The 17,387-nt window shown below is 42.3% G+C and overlaps 2 pseudogenes; one reads left to right on the plus strand and one right to left on the minus strand.

Moving 5' to 3' along the window:
- The first annotated feature begins 1,438 nt into the window (after positions 1-1,438).
- Positions 1,439-16,648, plus strand: LOC124692751 (annotated as a pseudogene).
- Positions 14,579-15,624, minus strand: LOC124657565 (annotated as a pseudogene).
- Positions 16,649-17,387: the final 739 nt, after the last annotated feature.

A 17,387-nucleotide genomic window follows, 5' to 3' on the forward strand; every position in this document is an offset into this window, starting at 1 on the left:
GAGGATCTGGTCCAACAAGGCCTTCGTCTCCACGCCATTCGCCTCCAACGCCATCAGGGCCTGCTACGTCTACGTGGCAGAGACTTTTGCGGGCGCCGTCGCGTCTCCTCCAAGCGGATCGGACTGAGCGCAGGATTTTGGGGGAACGCACCGAGATGCTTCCCACCTTTTGCTCGGAATTACGGATCAACGCCGAGAGATTGCGAGCGCACTGGTACCAATTTGTGATGACCTCGACTAGAGAGTAGAGGATTACGAGGAAATTGAGAAGGGGGAGAGGAAAACAGGAAGCAGGAGATGAGATAACAGAAGCACAGGAGCGATAACGAGAGTTTGATTCAATTCTTCGATACCTCATACAGCAGCGAGTCGGTGTTTATATAGCCCCGCACACGCACACAACATGGTAAGGCCCACACTTACAAGCCCATGGGCCGAATGCATCACCTGCACTTTATGTAACACTACATCATAGTAGTAGATGTTTTTTTTTTTGAGATTCATAGTAGTAGATGTTACATTCGCGCGCTCCCCCTCTCCTCCCGGCGGAGCCCCTTCTGCTCCTTCGTCTCCGCCTCCGCCGAATCGATGGCCGCGGTGCCGCCGGTGGCCAGGAAGGTGCCGCGGGAGCTGGTGGAGCACGGAGACGTCCGCGTCGACGACTACTACTGGCTCCGCGACGACGCCCGCGCCGACCCGGCCGTGCTCGCGCACCTCGGTGCGGAGAACGACTACACCGCCGCCCTCATGTCCGGTGAGATCGCTAGTCTTCTTCTCTGTCTTCCCTAACTGATTTATGTGGCATGCTTGATCGCTCGCTTGCCTTTGGATGGAGCGTGATCTCTGAGCGTAATTGATGCTGTACCATATCGATCACTGGTTCGTGCTATGCTACTGGGGATCTGAGTGGAGCAGATCGCTTTTGTTTGGAACTGTGTCTATTACCGTACTTAGTTAATGTGGCTTCACCCAGATTCCCCAGTAAATTTTTATGATACACTATAATTAAACACTGCTTAATACCCGATCGAGCTGCATTGTTATGGCAGAATTTACCGAACTCTCAGCTTGCTCAGCTTGATTGCTATTGGAATACGCCCGCCCATGCAGTGGCGCTGGTTATATGAATGTTCAGTTTTTATGATACTATACTTGTACACTGCTTATTACCCTATCGAGCTGCATTGCTATGTCAGAATTTACTGGACTATCAGCCTGCACCGCTTGATTGCTACTCGCTTATACAGTTGCCCTGGTTATATGAATGTTATAGGGGTAGAATGAATACCTGTGTTTGCTCCGTAGTGGATGCGCTACGTATCATATTTTTTTTGTTTATCTCTTATGTTTACTTCCTTGTAGATGTGAAACAACTCGAGGATGAAATATTTGGTGAAATCCGAGGAAGAATCAAGGAAGACGATATAGACGCGCCGCTTCGCAAAGGGCAGTGTATTACTACTATGAAAGAACCTTGACAGGCAAGGAGTACGCACAGCACTGCAGGCGTCTTGTACCGATCGATGGTCCTGTTACAGTCCATGATGTGATGCCCACGGGACCTGATGCGCCGGCTGAGCACATTATCTTGGACGAGAATGTGAAGGCTGAGGGCCATGACTACTACAGCATTGGGGCTTTCAAGGTATAATTGTGGACCAACCCCTGCTTCATGCGTCTATGTGTGATTCCTGATCCTCGTGCATATCCCTCTTTAATATTTCATATGTTTTGTTGAAATAAATATACAATTTCAGGTCAGTCCCAGTGGGAAGCTAGTTGCTTACGCAGAAGACACTAAAGGTGATGAAATCTACACCGTTTTTGTCATTGACGCGGAGAGCGGACAATATGTTGGGCAACCTCTTAAGGGAATTACTTCGGATGTTGAGTGGGCTGGTGATGACAACCTTGTCTACATAACAATGGATAGCATTCTTCGTCCCGATAAAGTATGTGGACTCTTTATTCCTACATAAATTTTATCCTGATCTGTGCTAGCCAAGGTGCACAGACACACTAGACAAAAGAACAAAATAATGATGTTTTGTGACCGGCTTAGTGCAATTGCTCTATTGATCATTGTTCTGAAGCCACTGTTTGCAGTGTTGTGCATGGTGTTGTTGTTGCCTACATACCAATTCCTTTAACGTTATTTTCCTGGACAAAATGTTGAAGAAAATATTATTCAGTTATTCTTGGTCCATTGATATTCTATAATTGGATAATACTGTAGTAAGTTTTTACATTATCATAAGTTTCTGTGATTCTGTCTGTTGGCATGTGTGTTTACTAGTTTCTGTAATACTTTATTGAGTCTTTACCTCTCGTGGCCTTTTGCAGGTATGGCTACACAAGTTAGGATCTGATCAGTCGGATGATACTTGTCTGTATCATGAAAAGGATGACACGTTTTCACTTGGTCTTCAAGCTTCTGAAAGCAAACAGTATTTATTTGTTGAATCTGGAAGCAAAAACACAAGCTTTATATTCTACCTAGACATACCCAATCAGAGCAAGGAACTTGTAGTTTTGACACCTCGCGTAGATGGCATTGATACAACAGCTAGCCATCGTGGAAACCATTTCTATATTAAGAGGCGAAGTGGTGAATTCTACAACTCTGAATTGGTTGCTTGCCCATTGGATAATGTAGCAGAGACCACTGTCTTGCTACCACATAGAGAAAGGTAATCATCTTCATTCCACCATTTGTGTTTGAAAATTCAGTTTGTGGTTGATGGATCATATACAGGTAGACAGTACCCAATTTTCCATATACAGATATACTAACCTGGAGATGATATAGAAACAGTAATAGTAAATCATACTATTTCCGAACTTTGACATTATTCATCTGATTCCCAAATAGATATCATCGTTCGTTAATCTTATATGTACTCTTACATAACATTTTGTAACTCCTTGCTCAAGCTTCACTATGGTGTTGTCTTAGTTCTGTTAATCCACAGATAAGAGAGACATATTTACTAAACGAATACTCGAACTATGAGGATTTTCACTATTGCACCATGAACCTAGTCTCTCTCTAATGAGAAAAAAAGGAAACAATGTGTTATTGTACACGCATTGCTTTTACATTTTCTAAGATCTTGTGTGTACATAATTCACGTGATGTATGGCTAGCTAATGGACCTGAACCCGCTGATTTTCTCGCTTGTCGTAGGAACGAGTAATCCTGGAAATATAGATCGCTTTTTCGAGAAAACGCAAAGAGATTTTTCGTTTCATTTCATTGAAAAGATAGGGAAGATCGTTGGTATGACGGCAATACGAAGTTCTAGACTTACCTACATCTTCTTCGTAGGTTTTGTTTCTTACAGTTTGAAAGAATGTCAGAAGCTTGATGCTATGACACTCCAGTTATTTAGTTATTATTGGTCACCTCATCCATCACCAAGGAAAACATGTATGGGCTCAAGGCTGACCCCTGATGTAGTTCTATCGTGACTGGGAAGGTATCGGTCTCACTATCATCCGTGCGAACACTTGTCACAACATGGTCGTATATATCTCTGATGAGGGTGACATACTTTGTTGGAACTTCGTGTTTCTCCAGTGCCCACCACATGACCGTCCTTGGTATCTTTTCTTTTTTTCGAGAAAACACAAAAGACTTTTGCGTTTCATTTCATTGAAAAGATAGATAGTTTTACAATCCTCCTAGGAGGCGGGGTACAGATACAAAAATGACTCAGTGCACATCCCAGGTCGTCGGTAGCACTACCCTAATGCCTTTCGCACCGGCCCTAGCCCAAAGAGCATCCTCTTCGAAGATCTCATTCACCAAGTCATGCACCGAGGGCTGGGCTCTGTCAAAAACACACGAATTGCGATGTTTCCAGATCATCCAAGGCGTCAGCAGGGTGAAGGAGTCCAGTCCTTTGCGCATGGGCTTCGGGGTCAGCTGCCTGGCCTTGCGCCACCACTCATCAAGGGAGGAGTCGTCGTTGTCGGGCGGCTGGCATGTCATGCGTAGACGAGCCAGCACCTCATGCCAGACCTGTCGTGAGAAAGGACAGGTGAAGATGAGATGATGCATGGTCTCAGGCATCTGGTCGCAAAGGAGGCAGCGGGGATGGTGCTGTAGGCCTCGTCTGGCTAGGCGCTGGGCGGTCCAGCAGCGATCCATCCCAGCTAGCCAACTGAAGAACTTGACCCTCGGCGGCGCCCACGTCTTCCAGGTAAGCTTCCAGGAGCTGGAGGTGGTGGAGCCATAGAATTGCGCTTGGTAGCAGGACTTGGCGGTGTAAGTGCCGCTGTCCATCCACTTCCAAATCAGCCTATCGGGCTCCATGCCTACCGTCCTTGGTATCTTGTCATGTGTGGGACTTATTCCACATTTTTTTCAAACACAATACACCCTATATTCTGAATTTCTCAAGCGCAATACACCCTAAAATCGTCCAGCAAACGCAGTACACCCTATATTCCAGATTTTTCTCAAAAAACTAAACACCCTACTTCAAGGAACAGAGGGAGTATTCGAGGACAGTCATGTACTATCAGCATCAATTAGACAACTGCACACACCTATCAGTTACTTTGTTCATTGCAAATTTAATGGACTGTGAGTCCTTTGCTTAATGGACTGTGATTTGCTCTTATCCATGGATGTATTACGTGTTACGGCTGCTGCAGTGCCCATTGATAACATTAAGTACCCCAGGTTATTTATAAAACTTGAATCTCTTTTCAGTGTAAAAATTCAGGACTTCCAGCTCTTTGAGAATCACATTGCTGTATATGAGCGTGAGAATCTCTAAAGAGCTCTAAGCTCCCAGTGTTCTGAGAGCCTGTGGTTGCTCCACGGTGATCGCTACTTGTGTCCCTACTGTCAGCGTGTTGTTGCGTTTTCTTATCTTAACAAAAATGTGTGCGCTGGTGTGTTCATGACGGTTCGTCCCCGCGTAAGGCGGTAATTACTTGGACAAACCAATCAACGAAATTAGTTCTGCTTCGCCGCTCCATCCCCGCTTGACCACATCGTCGTCCTCCTGCTATCCCCTCTAGCCGCAACCGCGGAACCGCCCAATCCCCTGTTTCCGCCGTTAATGTCGCCAGCTGGTCTCCGACAGCGACCGGACGTCTACGGCGAGCGGCGGCAGCGTGGATTTTGGCAACTAAGGCATGCTTAGCGGCGGGCGGACTACAGCGAGCGATGTAGATTTTGGACTTCGGCGGATTGAGGTCTGGTGAGCGGTTGCTGGCCCCGGTGGCTAGGCGAGAGGTCAGAGGTGGATGGGATCGGCTGGCTGAATCGACTCTATAACATCAGCGAACTTTGCAGCATGTTGCCTCGGCGGCTGCGGCGCTGCGGGTAGCATCCACAACATGGTGAGCGGGGCGGCCTTAGCATCTGCTGTAGTTTGTTTCACGGTGGGCGGAGCACGCCGGTGGGCAGTGTGTTCTGACGTAAGGTACGGTGGTGGTGGTTCCTCTTCAGACTTTTTATCAGCTAACAGGCTGATCTGCTTGGACTGTACAATGAGCATGTTTGTTATAGCCCATGGTTCCTTTATATTCAAGTGTGTCCTCATGTATGCATCGTGGATGTCTGATACGAATTTGTGCTCCATTCTGCCACTGGGCTCATGTGCATCGCAGCTTGCTGAAGCTGGTTGTGAGCTGCCTCGTGTACCATTCAGGTTTCTACTGTTTTCAATCCCTTTTGCTATGTCTGGCTATGTTTTCACCCATGCAATATTTGTCTCTGAATCAACTCAAATGTTAATGGAGCAGTTTACAAAATCGTTCTTTCGCTGTCTCGATCTTGATGCCATTTCTTGGTGATTTTGCATTTCCAAAGTATTGACCTGTTATCTACAAAAATATTTCAGCAAACATTTGAGAGAATTTCTTGTGTATGGCAGCAGAGAAATTGTTAACAAAATGAAGATAAAACGGTAAAACAGGTGAGACATCGACCATAAAAAGTGAAGCATCTGCCTGCTTTGTGCTTTCACATGATATATCAAGCAAGCAAATGATCCGTGCACATAGGAAACAAACTGCCAGACTAGGGCCAACATATTTACCATCGATTGAATGCAGAAATATGAAAGTGTTGATAAAGAAAGGTCATAAGGAAGGTAGTGTAGATGTTTCAACAATCTTTTTTAAACTAGATCTGGAGCTAATTTGGTAGCCAGAGAAGTTCCTCACAATCTTCTCTTCAGTTAGAGCTGCCAGCTAATTTTGTGGGTAGGGTATATGTACACTTGATAAATTATCCTGAAGATGATTTTGGGCTCATAGGATCTGACTAGCTTACAAATCCGTTGAACTGTACTGATTATGATGATTTTTTTTGCTCTTATAGCAATCATATCATCTTCGTAATGATTTATTTTTTTTCCAAATGAGATTCTTCTGTTGGCAATTCTATTAAGATTTTTTTTTTGACTCTTATGCTAATTCTATGTCCATTTCGCTGAACGTATTTTGATGTTCAGAATACTAAGGGGAAGTGCCTTGCGCCTGGAGCCGTGGATACGAAATGAAAATTGCACCACATGATGTGGTTTGTAGTCCTTGGTGGTGGGACCTCATTGCTGATACAGGCTTTTGTATCTGAATGTGTGCAAGTCGTGCAACATAGATGTGGCAAACTTTGTGATCTATATTCTCGAGATATCTCAAACAACATTCTGCAGTTCGTTTTGGTTTGTGGCAAAGTAGGCGCATTGTAGTTTCTTCAAGTTTTTATTTATTAATTACTAAAGTTTGCATAACTAAAGTTTTGACTGAATTCTTAATTCAGCTGTAGATGTCTTCACGTGCATCATCGGAATTACTTGGCAGTTCCTTAAATCATCATTTCATTCATTTAGGATTAGAAGTTGTAATTCTAAATTTCTGTAGTTCAAGAGTCACTAGGTTATGTGTGTCGGTGCATTTAAACATTTATGATTCTTTTTTGTTATGATATTGGTAGGCGGGTGGAAGCGGGGAGTAACGTGGTGGGTGGTGGCTGTGGGCATCTCTTGGGTGGGATCGGCATCTTGCTAAGTTGTTGGGTGGCGTTGGCGGGCACTGGCGCAGGCGGAGCACACCGGTGGGCTTCGATGTAAAGGCATGTTGGTGGTCAATCTTTCTTTGTTTTACCTTCTATTGAGGGACCAAGGTGCACTTTCTCTCTTTTACTTTCGATATGTCTTTACTTCAGCCATTGCTTTAGAAGGCATTACCTCCTTTCATATGTTGTAGAGTGGGATTTTTTATTTATGGTTGGAATAAGTAAAAGTATGTTGCTTGGTGAAAATAATATTAGTGAAAGGCACACACATATATATATATATATATATATTGTAGCTATTAAACTGGCTATGAAGTTGAGTTGGATCACTCTTTTCTTGCGGGGAGGATATCCAGTATTGAAATTAACCAATCTAACACTTTTTACTTACCTTTAGATCATAGGTTTACTCTGATGACCAATACAGCCTTCAAGTCCAGTAAAAGAAGAAATTTGTAAAAGTGTCAATGTGGTTAGCCTAGAATAGAAGAAGCAATTGGAAACCCATTAAATCTATAGCTGAAGAAAACTAAAATTACTAACAGTGATCAGGTGGATGAGCAGCCAACTGGATTTTGAACAATCTAGAAGCAAAAGGAAACTACCGAAATAACGGATGTGCTATAGGATATCATAGTTTAATATTATTAGATCATTTAAACTTTTACGAGTGAGCTTATCTTAGAATTATCTCTCGAGAATAGGGATGTGATGGGTGTATTTTTCTACGCACTGGTAAATATTTGTACCCAGTGGATCCAATGGCATCATTCGGAGTGACGTTTATAGCTGGTTGAATATTATTTCGGTCAGATGTGTTGTTCCCTTGTATCATGTAGCTCTTCACTTTCTTCAATGTTGTTGCAATCCATACATTTATATTTCTTCGAAGCGAATGATATTGCATCTACAATAGTTTGGGGCAACTGAGAGGATGTTTGTTATGATTTAGCGTTGGTGTTTATGTATTTTGGTGCTCAAGTTCAGATGATTGTTTGACCGTGTTGGCAAGCGGTTCTATGGCCAGTACTTAAGTAATGCTAGATGTTATCTTGCCTATCATGTGCAAAAAAAATTGTGTTCCAACTCTTAATTAGCAAGTTAAATAAAATTGGAAGTGTCGGAAGTACATGGTGACTATCCTTAGTCATTTGAGAAGCAATGTAAATAACCTCAAGCATACGGGCTTTTTTTACTCCATAAAACTTATTTAGGCAAGTTAGAAAATTATGTTATGCCATATCCGTATGTACATGTCCATTCTGTTTACTCACCAACAACAGGCATATGAATTTTTTTTGTTTTTCACTAAACTTGAAATGCATTAATCCATTTTAGGGTCAATATAGAAATTAAGAAGCTTAGCATGAAAGGCAACCAGTAATTCTTTTGTACTCGGAGTCTTAAAAAATCATATGACACGGATGTGAGTGCAACTGTGCACTATCAGTCTTTATGCTTGTTTGATTGAACTAGAATGAGTGACATATGTTCTTCTAAGTGATTTATGCATGATTTTCAGATGTCTGAGCATGTGGTCCGGGCTACCTTAGTGACTGAAAATGTAGTTGCTGGCGAGGGTGTTGCTACACCACCTACTACTTTTACTACAAACAAAACAACACCTAGAGGTTCAGAACCAGTAACAAATGTTTGTGAGAATAGGAGCAGGAAGACAGCGATACCAAGGTCAGTTGCATGGCGATTCTTCAATATTTTTATTTATTAAAGTTGAACTCAAAAGGAAATGGATCCCTTCTTTACCATCAAGGGCGAGGGAAATAGAATACAAACAAAGTTGAAACTTTGTTTGTAATGGATTGTGCACACTATCTTCCTTCGACCGGCTGGATATATAAAAAGCTCTTGCTGATATGGTACTCATTGATGAGCTATATTGTGAAGTTGTAGAGGCTGAAAGTTTCAAATATAATCAACGTTAACTGTTAGAAGGGGTAGTTTTTCAGCTCAACATGGAAGGGAAAGTGGAACCAAACTAATTTCTGAAATACACAAGTTTTTTTCTTAACCAGACACATGGATCATGTAGAAATCAACAGACGTGTAGTATTTTGTTATTTACAGAAGGAATGGTAAATTGTTTGTCCTACTGTGCTCTAATCTTTAGTCCCTGTTCTGGGCTATATATGAAGACCTAACTGTTATAGCTATTTAATACTTTGTAGATCATTGGTTAAGAAACCTCTTACTCCGTAGTATATTTAAGTTGAAACTATTATACGGTTTGTTAGTTGAAGAATTCACAACTAAAACTCTCTTCAAGTGCAACCATGACATGTGCAGTACTAATTATGAGGTGCATCTTTTCCCGGTAAACCTTAGTGTTGATGTGTTCCTGTTGATTTACAGGCTCATGAATATGAGCACTAAGATGTGGTGTCGAGATTCGCCAATCCAGGTTCCCAAGATTATTATTTGCTCGTGAAATTTGCACCTTTTAAGCAAGATATTACAATCAAAATTTTATTTTCCCGTTTCAACTTATGTCATAGATTGTTTTTGCTCATAATACACCTGAACCAATTTTATTGCCCACTAAATTATTTTGTTTAACTTTAATCTAGACGAATGTAGCCTTCTGTAGTCCATCTATCTGATTCACTTTCCAATTTTTATTTTTCCTTGCAATTTGCTACATGTTTCAAAACAGTTAAAATTTGTTTCGTTGACTTATGTAGGTCACCTCTGCATGTTCCTGTTGTTGGATTATCACTTCTCTTTCACAACAGATCAACTAAAGGATATGTAAATTGGTAAATATGAGTATTTTATCTCACCCGTTGTGAGGATCCGGTAGCAGACTGAAGTCGCCAATCATGAGGAGTTCCTACCACATCTAGCGTACTAAAGTTCGTTGCCTTTGTAATAATGAGCTAATGTATTTCTTTTACTTTCCCTATTTTTTATGATTAAATATACTTACTCTATTGTATAGTATTAATATTTCATAACAATGTATTGCATCAATTGTACACTTGTTTAGTCACGGTTTATATGATACAGTTTGTAGGAAATCAAATGATTCATATCTAGCTCCCAAGAAAAGTTTCATGCCTGCGTTTTCATAACCAAGCAATCAACTTTGGAATCAAATCCAACACTTGCTGGGTTAAATGGTATGCATGGTGAGTGGGCTCAAGAGTATTCCATGTCATTTATTAGATCTCGGTGCACTTGGCAATGTATTTTCATACTTAGAAAGGATTACAATTTATTTCATAGTAATCTATGGGAATATATTTCATAGTAATCTATGACGCAGAAAAGCGTTACATATGTGAAGCCAAATGCGCACACATCAAGCAAAAAATAAAACGAGAATATGAAGAAACGGCGCAGCAAAGCGCGCAAGGTCCATCTAGTGGTCTACCAAAAGCAACTGTATATCGGTTACCAGCCACTGGAGAGGCAGTTGGGCAACTCCAGGGAGGGCAGTCGATTGATTTTGTTGATCCAGCATATGCAGTGGAACCTGAGTCGTCACAGTTCCATTCAAATGTTATTCGTTTTTATTATAGCTCAATGAGGACGCCACCTTCTATTTTTGACTATGACATGGATACGGGAGTATCGGTGCTGAAGAAAATTGACACTGTAAGTTATCACCTGCACCATTTAGTTTTTGTGTACCCTATTTTTAACAATACCAGTGCAATTGGAACAATCTGTACAGCTGTTTTAGGATCTCCCTTCATACCTGGTTATACCGTAGCACAATTTCAACAGTAGATAATCGTTTGGGTAGTTTTTATTGATACTTTGGCTACTGCTTCTACCTTGCATTATTTGCTAGATCATTCTGACGGTATGGTATAGTTAGTTAGTTACTGGTGGTATACAGTATTCAAACATTAAATCTTCGCGCTTGTAACCTGACAAACCTAACACTCCGTATGTTTCCACATTCGAGTCATTTTTTACTTCGCATGGTGTCCAAGGCACAACATAGAGTCATTGGCCATTATGCTTTATACCAACATGCTAGCAAAATTTATGAATGGGCTGATGTTATGAAAAAACTTTTGGAGAGAAGTTCACTGATATAATCTTCATGTGGACAACATATTTCTTTTGTTTAAATCAATGGCTGAAGTTGTTTAAGTTTGACTGTACAAAGACAACAAGGACATGCATTTTTAAAACAAAGGGGAAATAATCATGAGGCTTCCATCAATGATTTGAATTTTTAATTCATGATGCAAGCATTATCCTTTTATGCAGTAAATGCAGAGTCTGTGCATTTTGGTATCTGTTTCATTCTAGCACATGTGTTGATTTATTGATCAGTTTCAGTAGAAATAACTGTGAACCCCTGATGATTTGAGCTTTTGAATGTTGGTAGGTTTTAGGTGGATTTGATGCGTCAAACTATGTTACAGACAGAAAATGGGCTTCTTCTTCTGATGGAACTCAGATTCCCATGACCATTCTATACAGAAAAGATATGGTGAAGCTTGATGGCTCAGACCCTGTTCTGCTATATGGATATGGCTCGTATGAGGTATGGACTGTGCCATATTAGTATTTTTTGGTTAAAAAGTGAGCCTAATTTACTTGGCTAGGGGAGTGGATGTACAACCCAGCCACGCAGGTTTAAATGCCCACGGACGCAATTTGGACTCTTATTATTTTAGAAACGAAAAACTTGCTGTGGGTGTCTCATCCGCGGCTTTCCTTTCAAAAGAAAAAATAGTACTACCTTTTATAAATAGCAATTTTGTAGTGTCATATAGCTCATGCGAACATGTTTGGTTCATCTTGGACGCAGTCATGTGGGTCACTCCTTTGGACAGTCCAGTTTTATCTGTATGACAATTACCAAGTCTCTGCACATGAACGAGTGTACAAATGAATATGTTGAATATTTAAGAGTGGCCTGTAGTTCATGCCAACATCTTTGCTTCATCTTGGATGCCAATCACTAATCGGGAATGTAAATTTATTTCTTCTGTATGTGTACAACAAACAAAAATTGTTCCACATTGACACATTACTCACTTGCTGTTCATTGGAATGTGGTTATCTGGAAAAGTGTCAGTGTTTCATCGAATACTTAGATACATAATGAACTTGATTATAGTTTACATACATGTGAAATCAGAAACACTCAAGGCCCAAGGCAAATTTAAATGCTACCTTTTGAAATTAAGGAGACACATCCAAGAAAAGAGAACCTAAACATTGAAGAAGTTTTCCTCTCTGATAATACTGGGTTTTCCTATTGCATGTTTGATAAACTCTGCCAAACAACTGATAAACATAGCAGTTTCCTTTTGACCCATTAAAGTTGCCATGTAACTGAGACTATAACAGAACCCAGGTTTTAGCACTAAGTATGTTGTGCTAACCGTTTTCATTGTTTACACTCCTATGCCAGACTAAGTATGTTGTGCTAACCGTTTTCATTGTTTACACTCCTATGCCAACAGATATGCATAGATCCAAGTTTCAAGGGATCAAGATTCTCTCTAGTGGATAGGGGTTTTATATACGTGATAGCTCATATCCGTGGCGGTGGTGAAATGGGGCGGAAGTGGTATGAAGATGGGAAACTGTTGACGAAGAAAAACACTTTCACTGATTTCATTGCTTGCGCTGAGCACTTGATAGAAAACAAATACTGTTCCAAAGAAAAGCTTTGCATCAATGGGAGAAGTGCAGGTGGCCTATTGATGGGTGCTGTTCTAAATATGAGGCCTGACTTATTCAAGGCAGCTGTTGCTGGGGTGCCTTTTGTTGATGTTCTCACAACTATGCTTGACCCAACTATCCCGCTGACTACAGCTGAGTGGGAGGTATGCATCTCGTGTTGCATTTATTAGCTTCAGTTACACTTAGATTAACTTTTATCCAGTAAGACAAGGAAATGATTGTCTTATAAGATCTATCACCAAATTCCTTTTCACATATTTTGAACACTATAGTTTTTATGTCAGTTTGTCCTTCTGACTAAAAAGTAGGAACTCGATAATTGCCTGTAAGGATATTCGTAAATTATACTTTGCGCCCATTATGATGCACACAATTTAGTCCAGTTTGTCTTTTTTATTTGATTTATTCTAGGTACCTACTTTCATCATGTTGCACCTGCAGTTTTGTTTCTTCTCACACCAACTCATCCTTTGTCCTTGGTTCGGGAGTGGGGTGATCCAAGAAAAGAAGAATACTATTATTACATGAAGTCGTATTCTCCTGTTGATAACGTAAGTGCTGACATTTATGTATATTCCTACAGAACTTTACTAAATTAGGATTACAGTCAGTGCGTTTATTTCTGGTTGCTAATTATTTGAGTGCTGAAGTATGTCAGTGGCACTGTGGCACCACAGATAGTTCCCTGACTCCTTAGTTATATATGCACGAATTTTCAGTTCAAGAAAAACAAATACTCCCTTTGCATATTTTGACAAAGTTGAGACATCCTTTTGTGGACAGAGGGAGTACATGAATATTAACTGGGATTCTTACTGGGACCAGACTTTATTAATGGGTGAATAATATTAGTGCGGATTGTGTCCGTATAGTGAATATATGTTTACTTGGTATTCACCTGAGGTGTCTGTCCATGCTGCAGGTAAAAGCCCAAGAGTATCCCCACATTCTCGTTACTGCTGGCTTAAACGGTACATTTCTCAAATTCTGAGTTTTAGTTAGCTACAGTAAGCTGTTACACCACATGCTCACAGCTAACTCCTCTATGAGAAGCAGATCCTCGCGTGATGTACTCAGAGCCTGCTAAATTCGTCGCGAAGCTGAGGGAATTGAAAACAGATGGCAATCTCCTGCTATTCAAGTGTGAGCTCGGTGCTGGGCACTTCTCACAGTCGGGAAGGTAAATAGGGGAGGGGACTTCATGCTATTTACGTCCTCTTCGATTGGTTTCCGGCGCTTGTTATTGCCTTGGTGTACCGTGCTGTTCGTACCAAAAGGAAGAAATATCGTTGCGTTTGCGGCCTAACTTTTCTTGTTTAACTTGCAGATTTGAGAAACTGCGAGAAGATGCCTTCACTTACGCGTTTATCCTCAAGTCACTGGGCATGACTCCTCCAACAAAGGCTTAGGGTATGTTTGGTTCTTGCCCGAAAAAATGGTTGCCTATTATATTTTCGTCTTTTCTTGGTTTGTTTGGTTTATCGTCTTATCGCTAACTGTTTAGATTGGTCTTTTCTTATGACCTTTCTTGCCCAAAAGGGAGGGCAGGAAAGGAAGGACCATTGGAATTAGTTATGAGTTGTGAGGAATTGACTGAAACTTTGTGACGTAATAATAATAATAATTTGGAAAGACCATGTGTATATGTGCCATGCTGACCGCACAAATTAATCGAATCCTGTAATCAAAATACCCTTCATTTTTATGAACCAAAGCAAAAAATGCATTAATTAGTTAAATGGGCATCCACATACATATGGCTCCTTCAAGTTGAAGTCACAACTCACAGCATGATCTGATTGTCCAAACAATGCAGCTCGCCATACATTTCCTGAGCTAGCTGCATTGACAAGTTCCTTATTGCCCTCACGGTTTCACTGACTCTTCGCCGGCGATGCCCATCTTGTGCTCCTTGGTAGCATTGAAGACTTTGGCGGCAAACTTGGAGAAGTAGGCCTGGTCCATCCCGATTTGCCGGTTTTTGTAGCAGCTGCAGTTATCTGGGTTGCCGCGCTGGGGCACAGGTCGCCGGCAGGATCCCACCAGGAGCCCCTGTGCTGCATCCCCACACAGCTCGCCATCCACCGGAACACAAACTGCCCGCCTGCCGCTCTCTGCCTCCAACCCATTGGACAGAACTCCATGGTGCTGCTGCTCCTGTCCATGAAGACCAGGTTTGTCATCTGCGCACCATGCGCCGAGATGAGCACATTCGTCTTGCTTAGCAGCTGCACCTGCCAATCAAACATGCAATGAGATCCAAGGAGCCTGCCATGTTTGGACGGATTATATAAACTTTAAAAAATATCAATAGATTGAGACATAGATGGACCATTAATTAAAGCAACCTGGCCACGGAAGGTCAAGTTGCTGTACTTCGCGGTGGTGCTTGCAACCAGCGACGCACACGCACTCTTGTGGAACACCCGCTTGACCGCTGCCAGTCCTTGAAAGATCGACCATCCCTGCAGAAAAGAAGGGTGATGCGCAGTGCCACTGAGTCTGTTCTGTTGGACCTTGGCACACCGCCGCACCGAGCCCTACCATTGCATCGCATGAAGTCGAACATTGCCAGCAGCCTCTCCGTGCTCATGCGGGCCAGGTTCCTCCTGAATACCATGGCCTCCTCGAAGCATACAGGGACGGAGCCGGAGAACATCTCCACTTTCACCCCCACGCCGGTGGTCGCCTCGGTCACCGACCTCAGCCACCCGTTCATCCCGGACCCGACCTTGCCATGGCGGAACAACATATTTGTTTTACGACCTCAGTATTCTGGAAAAATAATACACATAAACCTCTCAGGCGCGCGCTTTTTATCATGTACGGAGTAGTATATTTTACTACCAAGGGGGATTTGGATGTTGTATGTGTTACTACCAAGTTAGTTAAACAGATTCATCTTTCTTTGCAATTTGATCTACTACAAAAGTCAATATTCAATTTTGATCATCAGTAAACCTAATAATTTAGGAGTGACATGACACACATTGGTATCTTATAAGTTGTGAATTACAGAAGCATTAACACCAATAAAGCTATTAAAATGCTTGAACCAAGAGCAACAATACCAAAGGTGGTGGGAGATAAAAAAAAATTATCACTGATGAGAAGTGTAGAGCATTGCCTTTCAGGAATTGCAGAGTTTCCACCAGTTCACAACAAAGCAGAGCAGACAGGCCTAAGCAACCAAAAAACTCGATGAAAGCATGAACTTGAGACAACAACAACAACAACAACATCAAAGCCTTTTTTTCCCATGCAAGTGGGAAAGCAGGAACTTGAGACTACAGGAAAGATATCACCTACTGCTGCTGACATCCTTATGAACATTATGAACATAACATCTCAATGTTTGACATCGTTAATTTTGCCTTCTTAATAATACAGAGTAGCAATTTTGCGGCCTATGCAGAACAAGGGAAAAAGTAGTTTGTCTCCTTACATGATATTTTTCTTCATTGGACTGATTATTTTGGTAAATCAAAAAGAAATAACAAAGATACTTCTGTTTAGACTTAAGTGCTAGCAACAAGACCAATTAATACCTTTGTAAATTATAGTTTCATTGTGGCGCATTAGTTCTTCTAAAAAGTTTTTTTTTGCGGGGGAGTTCTTCTAAAAAGTTATGAAGATGAAAAATAACCGACACCCAATTGTTTGTCTGATAAGAAAAGATTCGTTTCAGTGTATCAACTAACGTGTATATATGATTTCCTTATGTAATGATCTACTTTTTGTTGTAAACTAATGATCTACTTATGATTGCCTCTCTCAGACGGTCATGAGCAATAATTTTCCACGGTAGAGAAAGGAATGCAAGCCCCCCAACTCCGAAGCAACGGGAATCTGCTCCTTCAGACCAGGACTCAAATCAGATCAGGGTTGCCACGGGAGTAGTAGCAAAGCAAAACTAAATTAATGAAGCAAAGCTCTTCTTCGATTTCATAGAAACTTTATGTCGGGGGGAAGACCTCGGGTAGGGCAATGGACGCGGAGCAGCCGGCTGGCCACTGGCCGGCTCGCAGCAAAGGCCGGCTGAGGAGCAGCCGGCTGGAGCCGTGGCCGGCTGGTCCGGAAGCCGGCTGGCTCTAGGTCCTAGTCGGCTTGGCTACGGCCGCCAATGCTGTAGCTGGGCCGGCTTCTACAAGCCATATCCGACTGGGGGTTTGTACCTCAGACCGACTCGAGGCTGGCGAGTCTTGCACTAGAAGGAACCGGGTTGGTGATCCGGGTTCGCAAAGTCCACGCTGACTTCATCTCCCGTAAAGCGCGGGGCACTGTGGAGCAATAGTGCCACGCGCCGGACAGGCCATCATGGCATACGTCGATCCGTACTGGCTACAGTGGCTGATGGCGACAGGGACACTTCCTCTCCATACCGCTGACTTCGGCAGCCGGATGGGACAGGCCATGAGGCCTCAACGGCTCCTGACGTCAGTGCCTCGGGAAGGAGCGGAAGCCGGAGCCGGCCAAGCCGGCCAGTAGACTATAGGGTCTTATATGTAAAGTGCCGGTGCCTATATAAGCCGCACTACCCCCTCTCGTGCAGGGGATCGATCATTCTCACTTCACTTCCACCCTTAGCGCTGCCATGTGAGAGAGACTCTTGTCTTCCTTAGCCTCCCAGGAGCAGCCGGACACATCTCTAGGAGCAACATTGTATTGTGTGATC

The sequence above is a fragment of the Lolium rigidum genome, chromosome 1 (assembly GCF_022539505.1).
Source record: "Lolium rigidum isolate FL_2022 chromosome 1, APGP_CSIRO_Lrig_0.1, whole genome shotgun sequence".
Taxonomy (NCBI): Eukaryota; Viridiplantae; Streptophyta; class Magnoliopsida; order Poales; family Poaceae; genus Lolium; species Lolium rigidum.